At 37.6% G+C, this 17,276-nt stretch overlaps 1 protein-coding gene across 18 annotated transcripts in view; it reads left to right on the top strand.

Moving 5' to 3' along the window:
• Positions 1–17,276, top strand: part of TBC1D5 (TBC1 domain family member 5) — a 639,936-nt gene that overhangs the window by 134,891 nt on the left and 487,769 nt on the right. The window lies entirely within an intron of this gene.

Genomic DNA, 17,276 nt, shown 5'->3' with positions numbered 1-17,276 from the left:
AAGTAAGATTAGAAGTAATCTTTTAACTATTATGTCAAGGATATTGATTGCAAGAATAAGGAATTTGAGTGGCCATTGTGGGCTTGTACCTAGGTATAGGAGATGATTGGATTACTTTTGCAGCACTTCATAAGATTAAAAAATGGGAAGGGACTGCAGATAGAAGACTAGTTAGGAAGCTAGCAGTTTTAGGAGTTTAGTCAAGAGGTATGAAGTGCTTGTATTAATGTATGACGGTAGAGAATAAAAAGAGACTGATTTGAGAGATGTTACAATGTAATTCAGTAAGATATGACAACAAAGTGCTGCTGTGGACTCAGTTGGACACAGTTAGGGAATGATTGGAAATGTGATCCTAGAGCTGAGATGGTGAGTAGGTTTCCTCTCCAGCACTAACTCCAACTGGTAGTGTAGTGACTTTCCGGAGCAGTGCTGAGAAGTTCTTTGGGGCAGTATTCAACTGACTGTCAATGTCTAGCTTGAGTGTTATATACTTGTCAGCCATAGTCCAGGCCCCAGGGGTAAAGATACAAATTTGGGAAACTTTAACAAAGGACGATAGTTGAAAGTGTGAAATATGAGCGAGACTGCTAAGAAAAAGAAGGATAAAATGATAAAAGAAGTAGCCAAAGGTTCACGTTGGAGAACTGTGTGTGTTAATGAGGTGGGAGCAGCAGGAAGAGCCAGAAACTGAGAGGTTCATGATTAGAAAAAAACAAAACAAAAGGAAAAGAAAATTTTAGGCAGGAGGTCCTGGTTATTAGGGCTATGTAGAAATTAAGGAGTATAAAGACTTGGGAAAAGAGATTGCATTTGGAGCGTTGAGAGAACAATTTCATTAAATCAAAAAGGGCAGAAGTCATATAACAAGGGGTTTGCACTTTTGCAAAGATAATGTTGAGGAAAAGAGCCCTGCTGGCGCAATGGTTAAGTGCTTGGCTGCTAACCAAAAGGTTAGCAGTTCGAACCCACCCAGCAGCTCTGCTGGGTGATCTGCTCCTGTAAAGATTACAGTCTAGAAAACCCTCCAGGGCAGTTCTCCTCTGTCACATGAGGTCACCATGAGTCAAAAATCACTCACCGGCATACAACAACAACAGTGTTGAAGAAAATGTTTCATAAAAAAATTGGGAAGAGTTTTCCACAAGTTAAGTAGTTAAGTAGGCAAGTAATGCTAGTATTTTGCTAGACTTTGAAAAGGTTTATAAAATGTGTGGTTAATAATTTAAAAAATCTCTTATGCATTGGAAACTGAATTAAAGATAGATAATAAAAAGTATGGCAAGTAAGCCCTTTTGAATGGAGTTGGTATATATAAACAGTGGAAACCCTCTGAAAGTGTGTAGCAAAACATTCCAAATTTTCAGACAATACTTTGGTCTAAGAAGCAAAGTGCTGGTAAAGTAAATTGGTGAGGAGCAGGTGTAGGAATGCCACCCAGGGCTGCATGACGGGACAGGGAGCTGAGGAGCTGGCAAAGAGCTCTTATTTTTGGCAGCTGCAAATTGGGCTATGTTTTACTGGCAATAATGAGGTGTGACTTGTTTATCTTGATATGGGAAAAAAATGGGATATATGTATTGAAGATATTTTAGGATATGTGTAGAGATATTTGGCCACCTTGATGATGTGGCCAAAATGAGTGACTAAAAAGATATTGTAATTACAGAAAAGCAATTTGGTATGAGAATAGAAAGAGATGAAAATGCAGCAGATTCTGAGAGCTCAACATTGTCTCACTTTTACCTGATCATAGCATTGTGTACTTCTGATTGTTAACTCTTAATGAAAACTTAACCCAACTGGGGAAAAGAGAAAGAAAGGTAAACAGATAATCAAGGATTTGGGAAAGTGGACATGCTAAATCAAAATCAGAAATCTGAATTTTTGTGTATCTGGCAACCTTTCTGAATTCTCTCATTAACTTAATGAAGTGTCTGTAGATTCTCTTGGATATCCTAATTTGACTCTCGTATCGGGGGTGGGGGGGAGACAACTTTGTTTCTTCTCTTTTTATTCATTATGTATTAAAAATTTTTTTTTTCTTATCTCACTATGCAGCCTGAAAGCTTTAGTACAGTCTTGAGTAAAAGTGGTGATAGTGGGCATCTCTTTGATTTTCAGGGAGAATGCTTCTAATTTGTCACCGTTACATGTTAGGTTTACTATAGAATTTGGAAAGATACAGTTCATTTCATCACTTTAAGGTAGTTTTCTTAAAGATATTTCTAGTTAGGATTTTTTTTAGTTAAAAAAATCATGAATGGTGTTAAACATTATCAAAGTATTTTTCTGAATTTATTGAGATGATACTATAGTTTTGCTTCTAATTGATCATCCAATGTACAGTATTTTAATAACAGAAAAACTGCAATAAATTTTGTACCAATACCGTTGGTCTGGTCTCCAAAAGCAGGCAGCCATTCCTTTCTCTTTGATTACTGTAAGCCCTGTTCTGTATCCTATAGGCTTCGGGGGCAAATGCAGCTCTCCAGAGGTTCAGCCACCGTCAGCCAGCTCCTATGGAGCTGACTTGACGCATGGCGACCCCATCTGTGTTAGAGGAGAACTGTGCTTCATAGGGTTTTCAGTGGCTGATTTTGCAGTAGGTTGCCAGGCCTTTCTTCCCAGGCACCTCTGAGTTGGATTTGAACCTCTAGCCTTTAAATTAGCAATTGAGTGTGTTAACCAGTTGTACCACCCAGGGACCTTCAGAGATTCGCAGGAGTGAAACGGAACAGACGGCTGAGAGGATCAGCTCTGAATTTTCCAGATGTACTCTAGCCTTTTTTTTCCTTTAAGCTTAATCCTGGTTTCTTTTCCTCTAAATTACAAAAAGAAAACATGCTTATACTTAAGTTCAGATTTATTAAGTTATTAATTAGCATGAGTACAGAAAAACTGCTCGTGTGGATTCAAATTTATTTTAAGTTCCAAGTAAAAGTATAGGTCATGTTGGAGGGATACTGCAGGCTGTTTTGTAAAACTTCAAAATGGATTTTCATTTGCATTCCATTTTTATTCACTACTGTATACAAATTTTTATTTTTTAGGGTGCACACTTGAGATGTTATTGAGAAAATGTTTTAAATTGTGGTTTGTATTAATGGGGTATAATTACTTAAACCTAATGATGCTCTTTTAAATTTCTTGTAAAAAATGAAAAACTTCTTACAAGTACTAGTTTTTTGAGTAGTTATCTGTTACTCTTTTTTCTATGGGATATTATCTGTGTATTACTTTCCAAAAATATATTCTGGAAAATACCCCATTTTAACTTAAAAGTTATAGTAAATCATTCTCTTTGCTGAAATCGCATTAACCCTTGAAGGTGGATTTCATTAAGCCCTTTATTCTCAGCTTTTCGCACTTTCATACTATGTTGTGCAGCACGTTCAGAGCTGAATTTCCTGTTCTGTCTGAAACTGTTCGTGTTCGCCAGGATCCTTCCATGGACGCCATGATATAATTTACTTGCTTGTGCTTATTTTTGTTGTTGTTTTTGTTCTGTATAGAGTTGACCTCTTTGTAAAAGTATATGTTTTGATCTTAACCAAAAAATTCCAGAAACATGTAAGCTGTACCCTTATGAAAGTTTATTATTATGAAGTGCTATATTTAATTTTCTTTCTCGAATGACATTCTCTCATATTTAATTGTATTAAGTTAAGCATATCTTATGCTTAAATACTTTTATTTCATTTGTATATTGCCAAAATTATTGAAATAATTATTTCCCAGGTAAATTAATAATTATAATTTTCCTTATTAAAATGCTATATTATAGCATAAATATAAATATAGCATAAGTAGCAATGTAGCATAATATAGCATATAAAAATAACACAGCATAAAATACTATATTATAGCATTTTATAGCAGTGTTGTTGTTGTTAGGTGCCGTCAGGTCAATTCCGACCATAGCAACCCTGTGTACAACAGAACCAGCCATTGCCCGGTCCTGCCTCGTCCTCACAATGGTTGCTGTGGTTGAGCCCATTGTTGCAGCCACTCTGTCTGTCTGTATTGACATTGACGGTCTTCCTCTTTGTTGCTCACCCTGTGTTTTGCCAGTCGTAATGTCCTTTGCCAGGGACTGATAACATGTCCAAAGTATATGAGATGAAGTTTCACCATCCCTCCTTCTAATGAGCGTTCTGGCTATACTTCTTTGAAGACAGATCTATTTGTTCTTATGGCAGTGCCTGGTATATTCAGTTTTCTTCACCGTCACTCAAAGACATCAGTTCTTCTTCAGTCTTCCTTTTTCATTGTCTAGTTTTCACATGCATAGGAGGCTATTGAAAAGACCATGGCTTGAGTCAGGTGTACCTTAGTCCTTAAAGTGACCTCTTTGCCTTTTTACGCTTTAAAGAGGTCTTTTGCAACAGATTTTCCCAATGCAGTGTGTCACCTAATTTCTTGACTGCTGCTTCCATGGCTGTTGATTGTGGATCCAAGTAAAATGAAATCCTTGACAATGTCAATCTTTTCTCCATTTACCATGATGTTGCTTATTTGTCCAGTTGTGAGAATTTTTGTTTTCTTTATGTTGAGGTATAATCCATACTGAAGGGTGTGGTCTTTGATCTTCATCAGTAAGTGCTTTAAGCCCTCTTCACTTTCAGCCAGCAAGGTTGTGTCATTTGCATAACGCAGGTTGTTAATGAGTCTTCCTCCAATCCTGATGGCCATGTTCTTCTTTATATAGTCCCCCATTAAGAATTATTTGCTTAGCATTCATATTAAGTAGGGTGAAAGGATGCAACCCTGACACACACCTTTCCTGACTTTAAACCACACAGTGTCCCCTTGTTCTGTTCAAATGACTGCCTCTTGGTCTATGTACAGATTCCTCATGAGCACAATTAAATGTTACGAATTCAAAATCTTCACAATGTTATCTCTAATTTGGTATGATCCACATAGTTGAATGCCTTTGGATAGTCAATAAAATGCAGGTAAACATCTTTCTGATATTCTCTGCTTTCAGCCATGATTCATCTGACATCAGCAATGATATCCCTTGTTCCGCTTCTTTTTCTGAATAGGGCCTCAATTTCTGGCAGTTCCCTGTTGATATACTGATGTAACTGCTTTTGAATGACCTTCAGTAAAATTTTACTGATGTGTAATATTAATGATATTGTTGGATGATTTCTGAATTCTGTTGGATCTCTCTTTTTTTTTTGGAATGGGTATAAAAATGGATCTTTTCCAGTTGGTTGGCCAGGTACCTATCTTCCAAATTTTTTGGCATAGACGAGTGAGCGCTTCCAGCACTGTGTCTGTTTGTAGAAAGATCTCAGTTGGTATTCTGTCAATTCCTGGAGCCTTGTTTTTTGCCAATGCCTTCAGTGCAGCTTGGACTGGTTCCTTCAGTACCATCGGTTCTTCACCATATAGTACCTTCTGCAGTGGTTGAATGTTGACCAGTACTTTTTGGTACAGTTCCTCTGTGTATCCCTTCCGTCTTCTTTTGATGCTTCCTGCATCATTAATATTTTCCCGGTAGAATCCTTCAGTATTGCAACTTGAAGCTTGAATTTTTTTTCAGTTCTTCAGCTTGAGAAATGCCAAGTGTGTTCTTCCGTTTTGGTTTTCTGTCTCTACGTCTTTGCACATTTCATTATAATACTTTGTCTTCTCAAGGCGCCCTTTGAAATTTTTTGTTCACCTCTTTTACTTCTTCATGTCTTCCATTCTCTTCAGCTATTCTGTATTCAAAAGCAACTTTCAGAGTCTCTTCTGACATCCACTTTGGTCTTTTCTTTCTTTCTTGTCACTTTAGTGACCTCTTGCTTTCTTCATTTATGATGTTTTATGTTAGCCACAACTCATCTGGTCTTCAGTCATTAGTGTTTAATGCATCAAATCTGTTCTTGAGGTGGTCTCTAAATTTGGGTGGGATATACTCAGGGTCGTACTTTGGCTATTGTGGACTTGTTCTAATTTTCTTTAACTTCAACTTGAGCTTGCATATGAGCAGTTGATGGTCTGTTCCGAAGTCTGCCCGTGGCCTTATCCTGACTGATGATACTGAGCTTTTCTATTGTCTCTTTCCACTGATGTAGTTGATTTGATTCCCGCATATTCTATCTGGTGAGGTCCATGTTTATAGTCTCCATTTATGTTGCTGAAAAAAGGTATTTGCAATGAAGAAGTCATTGCTCTTATAAAATTCCATTATATGATCGCTGGCATTGTTTCTATCACCAAGGCCATATTTCCCGTCTACTAGTCCATCTTCTTTTTTTCCAGCTTTTGCATTTCAATTGCCAGTAATTAGCAGTGTGTCTTGATTGCATGTTTTTTCAGAAGTAGACTGCCAGATCCTTCTTCCTAGCCTGTCTTAGTCTGGAAGCTCAGCTGAAACCTGTCAATCAAGGGTGACCCTGCTGGTGTTTGAAATACTGGTGGCAGTGCTTCCATTATTACAGCAACACGGAAGCCACCACAGTACAACAAACTGATGGACATGTGGTGGTTTATAGGTATAGTCGTGTCTTTATTCTCCATGATCATTATTTATAATATTTTCATGTTCCTTATGTTGTGGATGACCAAAGGTTTGAATAAAACATTAAAAATACTTGAGGAAAATTAGACATTATTAGGGAGCTTATGATTGACTTTATTGAGCCTGAGGGGGAGACAGTAGGGTAGTGATGGAATGAAAGACTTATTTTCTTGTATTCTAGTATATCATGGTTTAGAAGAGAGGGAGGGACTTGGAAGATAAAGGTGCCTAGAGCTACAGAGCAGGCCTGTTTTGTGTATTTTTTTTCTCAGAGTATAATGCAGAAGTCACAGTAATTTGGTGAATGGTCTTCATTTTTTATGAAGAACTGTATGCAATATCATGAAAACATCTATTACACAAAACATAAACACAATTTCTATATTGCATTATTGGGTGTTAACAAAGCCTTTCTTTTTTTTTTTTTGCTTAGCTGAGACAGAAACCTCACACGATTAGTTCATCACAACGGAGCACGTTTAATATATACATACTAATAGTTACTGGTATGCTTCCCAAAAATGCACATTTTCCTGATGTTTAATCACAGAGGAGAATAAAATGAACCCAACGTATGGTGACTCTGTTTTTCTGAATGATCAGATTTTCTGGTTACTGAAAGATTATCCCTTTATCTTTTTTAAATATTTGTTCCCAGTGTCCAGGCTCTTCTGAACATAATTTAACCTTTGTTTGATGATCGAAATGATACTTTAAGTCCTAAAAATCAGAGGTCCTGTTGAACAGACTTCTAGTTGCCAAAAATGCCAGGTAAACTAGTCGTTCTTAGTACATGCAATTTAACACATTACCTATAACTGACTTCTGCTAAGACTCGAGGTCCTGAAAAATTATAGGATTTTTTGATGTAAGTGGCCCTTAGGGCAGTTATAAATTTGCTTGTATGTGTTTGAATTGTGTGGTTTTCTTAAATTATTGGACTTTGTAACTGTTATTTAAAAAATCAAACTGATGAGTCATTCATTCATGCAGATACAAAGTGAGATTGTTAATTGGACGAAGCAGGAGAAAGCGGGTCCTTTAGGAAACACAGCTTCTCCTTGAAGGGGTTTCGCTCCAAAGAGTTTTTTTTTTAAAGAAATTTTAGCTCAAAAGAAAACTGTATCAATCTAACAATGGATGTTTTGGGAATGTGGAAGCCTGAGACTAAGTTGAACTGAAAATATCATGGCTCTTAGCAAATTACTGGTGAGTGAAGCTATGTTAAGTGCTTCTTAGGCACCAAATTTTGATTAAATGCATCTGAAAATAGACTGAGCTATTAAGGGTCAAAATAGAGTAATCATAGTCAAAAGCAAATATACACAGTATTTTTGAACTTAGTTTTTTTTTTAAATTCTCATACTTAAGAATTAAAATATTTTACACCCCAAAAATGAGAACCAAACCAGTTGCTGTCAAGTTGATTCCGACCAATAGCGAACCTATAGGACAGAAGAGAGCTGCCCTGAGTGGTGGTTTCCAAGGAGCAGCTAAGCTGGTAGATTCAAATTCCCAACCTTTCAGTTAGCAGCTGAGCCCTTAACGACTGCACCACCAGGGCGCCCTTTTTTTTTTTTTTTTATATTGTACTTTAGACGAAGGTTTACAGAACAAACCAGTTTCTCATTAAACAGTTAATGTGCGTAATGTTTTATGACATTGATTAACAACCCCATGACATGTCAACATTCTGCCTTCTCAACTTTGGGTTCTCTGTTACCAGCTTTCCTGTTCCCTCCTGCCTTCTAGTCCTTGCCTCTCAGCTAGTGTGCCCCTTTAGTCTCGTTTTGTTTTATGGGCCTGTCCGATCTTTGGCTGAAGGGTGGACCTCAGCAGTGACTTCATTATTGAGCCGAAAGGGTGTCCGGGGGTCATACTCTCAGGGTTTCTCTAGTCTCTGTCAGGCCAGCAAGTCTGGTCTTTCTTTTGAGTTAGAATTCTCCAGTTCTGTCTGGAACCCTCTATTGTGATCCCTGTCAGAACAGTCAGTGGCGGTAGCTGGGTACCATCTAGTTGTATCGGAATCTAAGTCTAGTGGAGGCCATGGTAGATGTGGTCCATTAGTCCTTTGGACTAATCGTTCTCTTTTCTCTTTTGTTTCCTTCATTCTTCCTTGCTCCTGAAGGGGTGAGACCAGTGGAGTATCCTAGACGGCCACTCGCAGGCTTTTAAGACCTCAGATGCTACTCACCAGAGTAGAATGCAGAACATTTTCTTTATAAACTATGCTGTGCCAATTGAGCTAGATGTTCCCTGAGACGATGGTCTCCACAGCCCTCAGCCCAGCAATTTGGTCCCTCAGGGAGTTTGGATGTGTCTGTGGAGCTTCTATGACCTTGCCTTGTACAAGTTGTGATGACTTCCCCAGTATTATGTACTGTCTTACCCTTCACCAAAGTTACCACCTATCTATTGTCTATTTAGTGTTTTTCCATCCCCACCTCTCCCCTCCCTTGTAACCATCAAAGATTGTTCTTTTCATGAGATTTTACAGTAGTGGTCTCATACAGTATTTGTCCCTTTGTAATTAACTTATTTCACTCAGCATAGTGCCCTCCAGGTTGATCCAAGTTACGAGATGCTACACAGATTCATCGTTGTTCTTTATAGTTGCATAATACTCCACTGTGTGTGTGTACCACAATTTGTTTACCCATTCATTTGTTGATGGGCATCTGGGTCATTTACATCCTTTTGCTGTTTTGAACAGTGCTGCCATGAACATGGGCATGCATGTATCTCTTCATGTGACAGCTCTTATTTCTGTAGGATATGTTCCTAGGAGTGAGATTGCTGGATCATATGGTATTTCAATTTCTAGCTTTCTAAGGAAGTGCCATATTGTTTTCCAGAATGGTTGTATCATTTTGTATTCCTACCAGCAGTGCATAACAGTTCTTATCTCTCCACAGCCTCTCCAGCATTTATTTCCTGTTTTTTGGATTTGTGCCAGTAATGTAGGGGTGAGATAGTATCTCATTGTGGTTTCAATTTGCGTTTCTCTAATGGCTAGTGATCAGGAGCATTTCCTCATGTGTCTGTTGGCCACTTGAATGTCTTCCTTGGTGAAGTGTCTGTTTATTTCCTTTGCCTATATTTTAACTGGATTATTTGTCTTTTTGTTATACAAGTGTTGGATTTTCTAATAGATTTTAGAGATTAGACCTTTGTCTGATTTGTAATAGCCAAAATTTTTTCCTCGTCTGTAGTTTCTCATTTACTCTGTTGGTGAAATCTTTTGACGAGCATAAGTGTTTAATTTTTAGAAGACCCCAGTTATCTAGCTTATCTTCTGGAGTTTTTGTGTTGTTGGTTGTGGTTTCTATCCTGTTAATGCCATGTATTGGGGCCTCTAGCATTTATTCTATTTTTTTCTTCTATGAACTTTATAGTTTTTGGCTTTATGTTTAGGTCTTTGATCCATTTTGAATTAGTTTTTGTATATGGTGTGAGTTATGGACCCTGTTTCATTTTCTTTGCAGATGGACATACAGTTTTGCCAGCACCATTTGTTAGAAAGACTGTCTTTTCTACATTTAATGCACTTTGGGCCCTTGTCGAAGATCAGGTGATCAAAGGTGGATGGAGTTGCATCTGGGTTCTCTGTTCTGTTCCATTGGTGAATGTATCTGTTTTCATACCAGTACCAGGCTGTTCTGACTACCATAGCTGTATAGTAGGCTTTGAGGTCAGGTAGTGCGAGTCCTCCTACTTTATTCTTCTTCTTCAGTAGTGCTCTATTTGTTTGGGGCTTCTTCTCTATCCATAAAGTTAATGATAAGTTTTTCCATCTCTTTAAAGACTGTTGTTGGTATTTGGATTGGGATTGCATTGTATTTGTAAATTGCGTTGGGTAGAATTGACATTGTCACAATGCTAAGTCTACCTGTCCATCAGCATGGTATATTTTTCCATTTATGTAGATCTATTTTGGTTTCTTGCAGTAGTGTTTTGTAGTTTTCTTTGTACATCCCTGGTTAGATTCATCCCTAAGTATTTTATTTTTTTAGAGGCTATTATAAAATGGCGTTGTTTTTGTGATTGCCTTTTCATCGTTCTCTTTATTGATGTATAGGAATCCAATTGATTTTTGTGTGTTTATATTGTACCCCGCAGCTCTGCTGAATCTTTCTGTTAGTTCAGTAGTTTTTGTGTGGAGTCTTTTGAGTTTTCTGTGTGTAGTGTCATATCATCTGCACATAGGGACAGCTTAACTTCTTTATTACCTAATTTGGATACCCTTTATTTCTTTTTCTTGCCTTACTGCTCTAGTTAGAACTTCCAGCACAGTGTTAAATAGGACTGGTGATAAAGGACTTACTTGTCTTGTTCCCGTTCTCAAGGTGAATGCCTTCAGCCACTCTCCATTAAGAGTTGCCCTTTATTTTGTTAAGAAATTTCTCTTCTCTACCTGTTTTATTGAGAGCTTGTATCCAGAATGGGTGTTGGACTTTACTGAATGCACGAGGGCTCCTTTACTCCACTGTTTTCTAAAAATAATTTATAGGTGACACAAAAGATATACATGATAGAGTTTTATCACCTGTGGGTTCTGTCTTCTAGTTCAGAGATTTCTGTGCCTACTGATGTTCCTACCCAGGGTCACCATTCTTCCATTGTGTTAGAGCTGGATGAAGTGATTTAATCTGAAGTTACTGCCTCGTTTTAGATGTGTTCTGACTAAAGAACTCTGTGAGGTGTCGATAGAAATCTAGCCCTCTGGCAAAAGGGTGAGTTCTTCCTGAGGAAATTGTGGAATTGCCTTTAGGAAGTTCCTTAATAATATACTTGGGGCTCCTATTTGTGTTTATCAGTTTTGGGCTACAGACCTAAATTTTCTAAGAGTTTTGCTCTCGTTTAATCTTGGTATGATAATGTTGTATTTGAACGCCTATACAGGGATTCATCTATATTCATTGCACATTTATACTGATGAGGCTCAGGATATATTTTTTCTCTGTTTGGCCAACCTGGACATTGGCTTTAGGAATATTTGAGAAGGAATGCCATTAAAAAAAAATCTGATTCTCCATAATATGTATGTGTGTATGTGTATACACACACACACATACTCACACGCACAGATGTATAACCTAATCAAGAGTAACTTTGAAAACAGTGTAACAGATTGTTCACTTTGGAGTTTAAAAAGTTTAACTTAAAGCCTATCATATTGAAGAACAGAGTTTAGCTAGGTACGTTTTCAGAGAGAGCTTTCTTGTAATACTGAATTCAAGGAATCACGTATTTGAGAGTGAACATAAGTGATAGAAATTGATGTCTGAGCCCCATGAATCACAAATTTCAGTGTTTTGAACCAATAACCCATGATTATAGGGAATATAGACTTTAATGGTAGGTTTCCAAAGTATCCCATCACAGCAGATATAAAGGGATCACTTTGTCACATGGAGTTTGATTTCCGTTGCTCATAGGTGTTCTTGAAGGATTATCATGTTGGAAAAAAGGTGTGGGTTGTGGAGTGTCACAGCCTTGGGTTTTTACACTTTTTATTAACTGTATGGTATTGTTTATTTAACAATACCTAGATTCCCTCATCTATTTGACTAGGAATAATGGCAATAATAGGACTTTCTCATAAAACTGTTATGGGAATTAAACATGTTCTTTCTCCACCATGCCCTTGCCTTCACTCTCTTGCCTTTCCCCCAGGTATTATGGGCTGAGAAATTGATCTCATTAGTCATTGCTCAGGAGGGCAGTTATCAGTTTAAAAAGTCATTTTGCATATTTTTAGCCCAGAGATGAGGACATTTCTGAATGTTTCCATGAAAGATAGTAGTATCTTAATGAATGTTTAGGCCACGTTTAAAAAGCAGCAGTAATTTTAGATTAGGTAACCTGATCTTCAGGTCCTTCTGCCTCTCATAAATCCTGCTCAGGGAAATGGCCTTACATTCACTTACGGGTCCTGCAGTGAATGGTTCAGTAGGGAGGCTGGGAAGGATGTCCTACCAAGTACAGTTACCATCCTTTTTGAAGACTTCAGCAAACCTTTTTAAAATTCATCCTTGTAGGAGCATACTCGTTAACTATGCATTTACTGTCACCTTTCCCTTCTGTTGACTTGGATAAGAGCATTAACTGTAAAGACAAAAAAAAAACCTCAAAGATTGTTTATTAAACGGCTGACTTTGAGTGATTTTTAATTTTTATGTCCATAAGAGCTAGGTGCCTTATTTGCACTTGATCCTTAAATGCTTTTAAAGAATGATAACCAGCTGTCTCAGAGTTCTTGTTGAATTTCCAAACTTGCCAAAAAAAAAATTACATTTTTTAAAACAACTTTATAGCCTCTTTTGGTTACAGAAGTTTTGGTATATTATTTTTATGGTTTTCTTCTCTTTTCATTTTATTTATGATATTTTAATCATATAGAACATCTTTATTATAAGATTTTGAATACTACTAGTTTTATACATTTGATTACAACATGAAACCATGTAATACTTTCCTAAAAAAATACTTTCCTAGGAATCTTTAAATATTTAAAAAATGTTTTTGAAGAATACATTAAAAAGTTATCCTTCTGAGTGGCAAAAAATGATATTAGGAATCTAAATTAATGTTTTATTGAGATAGAAGACAGACTGAAACACTAGCACAATAATACATGTGTGATCTTCTTGTGTTTGTATTACTGGAGTGTTGGGTGTGAAACCTATGAAACAATAATCTGAATGCAAGCCTTCAAATTTAGCTGGATTATTAAGTAGCTTGAAGTGAGATATGTGAATCATAGTATAAATAGTCTTCCTAATTCCTAGGTTGGAAACTTTGCAGAGTCACTAAACTTACTCCTCTTCTTTCATTTCTGTCTAGGTACCACCATTTTTCCTATGTTATGTTCTTGTCTTTCAGTCCTTCATTCCCTGTAGCCACTATTGTAGTTTAGTTTTTAGCTCTACATCACCATTACAGCAATCCTTCTAAAATATTCACTGAAAACCTGCTAATTGATATAGCCATTTTTTTCTGTTTTGATGATCAGGAGCAACATTTTCCAGTTTTTTGTTGTTGTTAGGTGCCACTGAGTTGGTTCCGACTCACAGCGACCCTGTGCACAACAGAACGAAACACTGCCTGGTCCTGAGCCATCCTCACAATCGTTGTTATGCTTGAGCTCATTGTTGCAGCCACTGTGTCAATCCACCTCGTTGAGGGTCTTCCTCTTTTCCACTGACCCTGCACTCTGCCAAGCATGATGTCCTTCTCCAGGGACTGATCCCTCCTGACAACATGTCTAAAGTATTTAAGACGCAGTCTCGCCATCCTTGCTTCTAAGGAACATTCTGGTTGTTCTTCTTCCAAGACAGATTTGTTCGTTCTTTTGGCAATCCATGGTATTTTCAATATTCTTCACCAACACCACAATTCAAAGGCATCAACTCTTCTTTGGTCTTCCTTATTCATTGTCCAGCTTTCACATGCACATGATGCAATTGAAAATACCATGGCTTGGGTTAGGCACACCTTAGTTTTCAAGGTGAGATCTTTGCTTTTCAACACTTTAAAGAGGTCCTTTGCAGCAGATTTGCCCACTGCAATGCGTCTTTTGATTTCCTGACTGCTGCTTCCATGGCTGTTGATTGTGGATCCAAGTAAAATGAAATCCTTCACAACTTCAGTCATTTCTCCATTTATCATGATGTTGCTCATTGGTCCGGTTTTGAGGATTTTTGTTTTATTTTGAGGTGCAATCCATACTGAAGGGTGTGGTCTTTGATCTTCATCAGTAAGTGCTTCAGGTCTTCTTCACTTTCAGCAAGCAAGGTTGTGTCATCTGCATAACTCAGGTTGTTAATGAGTCTTCCTCCAATCCTGATGCCCGGTGCTTCATATAATCCACCTTCTCGGATTGTTTGCTCAGCATACAGATTAAATAGGTATGGTTAAAGGTTACAGCCTTAACGCACACCTTTCCTGATTTTAAACCAATCGGTATCCCCTTGATCTGTCCAAACAACTGCCTCTTCATCTATGTAAAGGCTTCTCATGAGCACAATTAAGTGTTCTGAAATTCCCATTCTGTGCAACGTTATCCATAATTTATTACGATCCACACAGCCAAATGCCTTTGCATAGTTGATAAAACAAAGGTAAATACCCTTCTGGTACTCTCTGCTTTCAGCCAGGATCCATCTGACATCAGCAATGATATCCCTGGTTCCACGTCCTCCTCTGAATCCGGCCTGAATTTCTGGCAGTTTCCTGTCGATACACTGCTGCAGCCATTTTTGAATGATCCTCAGCAAAATTTTGCTTGTGTGTGATATTAATGATATTGTTCTATAACTTCTGCATTTGGTTGGATCATCTTCCTTGGGAATAGGCATAAATATGGATCTCTTCCAGTCAGTTGGCCAGGAAGCTGTCTTCCATATTTCTTGGCATAGACGAGTGAGTACCTCCAGTGCTGCATCCATTTGTTGAAACATCTCAATTGATAGTCGATGTTCGGTCATTTCAAGAGGTAGCATATGATCAGGAACCAATAGTACTGAAGGAAGAAGTCCAAGCTGCTCTGAAGGCATTGGCGAAAAACAAGGCTTACCCAGTTTAGATTTTATTTCTTTGTGAGAAGGAACTGATAGGTAGGCAGTGAGATAATAAAAACCTGTTGTCATCACATGGATTCCGACTCATAGCAACCCTATAGGACAGCGTAGAACTGCCCCGTAGGGTTTCTAAGGAGCAGCTGGTGGGTTTGAACTGCCAGCCTTTTGGTTAACTGCTGAACTCTTAACCACTGTGCCACCAGGGCTTCTGAGATCAATAAAGAAACAGTAATTTGGTAGTAAATATGGAAAGTCATGAAAAAATATGTCCAAATAACTATGTCCTTTGTAGCGCTAACTTGTCTGTTCTCTTTCTTGGGTTTTAATTAAATTAGTGTTTTCCTTTTCTATTTTCAGAAGAGGTTCGTTGAATCTAGAATGACTTGGGACAGTGACTACCTTTCATAGGCTTTCTCCCATAAATTTTCGTTAACGCAACCAAGTGTGGTTTGAGTTTTTCTTTTTGTGAAATTTAAGCAAGATAAATTACAGTGTTTACTGGATAAAAGGTGACAGGCAGGTGATGTTACAAAAAGGCAATAGATTAAAAAAAAAAAAAGGAACTCTGAAACAAATGGAATAACATAAGGAGAGGCAGTTAATGAGATGCGGTATAATTTTATAAGTCTGGAACGGAGAATTTAGAATACAAAATAAAATTTTGGACAACACTTAAAGTTTCAGCCTGTTTAATCTAAAATAATTTCTTTAAAAATCTTGTTCACTTCCATTATAATTACAGAAACATATTTAAAAGAAGAGAACGCTCTTGTTAAAAACACACTTGTGTTCTTACCTGTACTGTGAATTGTATATTTTGAAAAATTCCATGTCTTGTGCCTGCCAGAGGAGAGGAACAAAGACTAACACATTTAAGGAGACTTTTTATCCCTTGGAGTCAGACTGAATCTGAAAGCTTTCTTAGGGAAAATCATAATTCTTGGAATTTTTTTAGTTTGTCACAGGGTATTTTAGATTGAGCTTCAAGATTGGGATGAATCTCTAGTGCCCAAAATGACCCTTAGAATTGACTCAGCTTCTTTTGGCCCACTTAGAGTGAATGGGACTAGTCTATGTCTTACTTATCAGCTACTTTGAACTTGGGCTCCAGGGCATGGTTCTAAATGGAATCAAGATACAGAGAAGAGAAAATATCTTACGTGTCTTATAGATATCAAGAGAAATACTGGAAGATGTCACTTTCTAGTTTCTCAAAATTTGTTTTTAGAACTGTTCGTGCATTGATTTCTGTTCTGCCTAGAGCTCAGATAAAGTGTGAACTAACTTGGTATCAACTATGGTCAGGAAAATATGAGCCTGATTATTTGATAGGAAAAAAATTATATAATCGTATGAGATGAAGATATGTTTTATTATTAGGATAACCTTGAAAGTACTTCATTTGACATAAAAGCCAGAGGGACAGATTTATAATGTGTCAGTACTGCTAAGATCTTTGGCTCTGAAGTATGTGAAATTGAAGGGAACTCAAGAACATAGTGGGGGATGATTAGGTAAACCAACTTAACCTGTATTGCATTTACAATTGCCTCGGAATCCTTGTAGCATGGTGGCATAGTTAAGAATTTATGGTCTCTGGAATCAGATTGTTATTGTTGTTCTTAGGTGCCATCTAGTTGATTCTGGCTCGTAGCGACCCTATGTACAACAGAATGAAACACTGTCCAGTCCTGTGCCATCTTCACTATGTTTGAGCCCATTGTTGCAGCCACAGTATCAGTCCTCCTTACTGAGAGCCTTCCTCTTTTTTTGCTAGCCCTGTACTTTACCAAGCTTGATGTCTTTTCTCTGGGGACTGGCAATGCCCCTGATAACATGTCCAAAGTACCTGAGACGAAGTCTTGCCATCCTCACTTCCAAGGAGCACTCTGGCTGTACTTCTTCCAAGACAGACTTGTTCATTCTTCTGTCTGTCCGTGTTATATTAAGAATATTAATATTCTTTGCCAGTATCAGAATTCAGAGGCATCAGTTCTTCTTTGGAATGCCTTATTCATTGTCCAGCTTTTGCATGTGTATGAGGTGATTGAAAATATCATGGCTTCGGTCAGGTGCATCATAGTCCTCAAAGTGATGTCTTTGCTTTTCAACAGATTAAAGAAGACTTCTGCAGCAAATTTGCCCGATGTAATGTGTCATTTTATTTCTTGACT

The sequence above is a fragment of the Loxodonta africana genome, chromosome 27 (assembly GCF_030014295.1).
Source record: "Loxodonta africana isolate mLoxAfr1 chromosome 27, mLoxAfr1.hap2, whole genome shotgun sequence".
NCBI classification, from domain to species: domain Eukaryota; kingdom Metazoa; phylum Chordata; class Mammalia; order Proboscidea; family Elephantidae; genus Loxodonta; species Loxodonta africana.
This window is presented reverse-complemented; position numbering and strand designations above follow the sequence as displayed.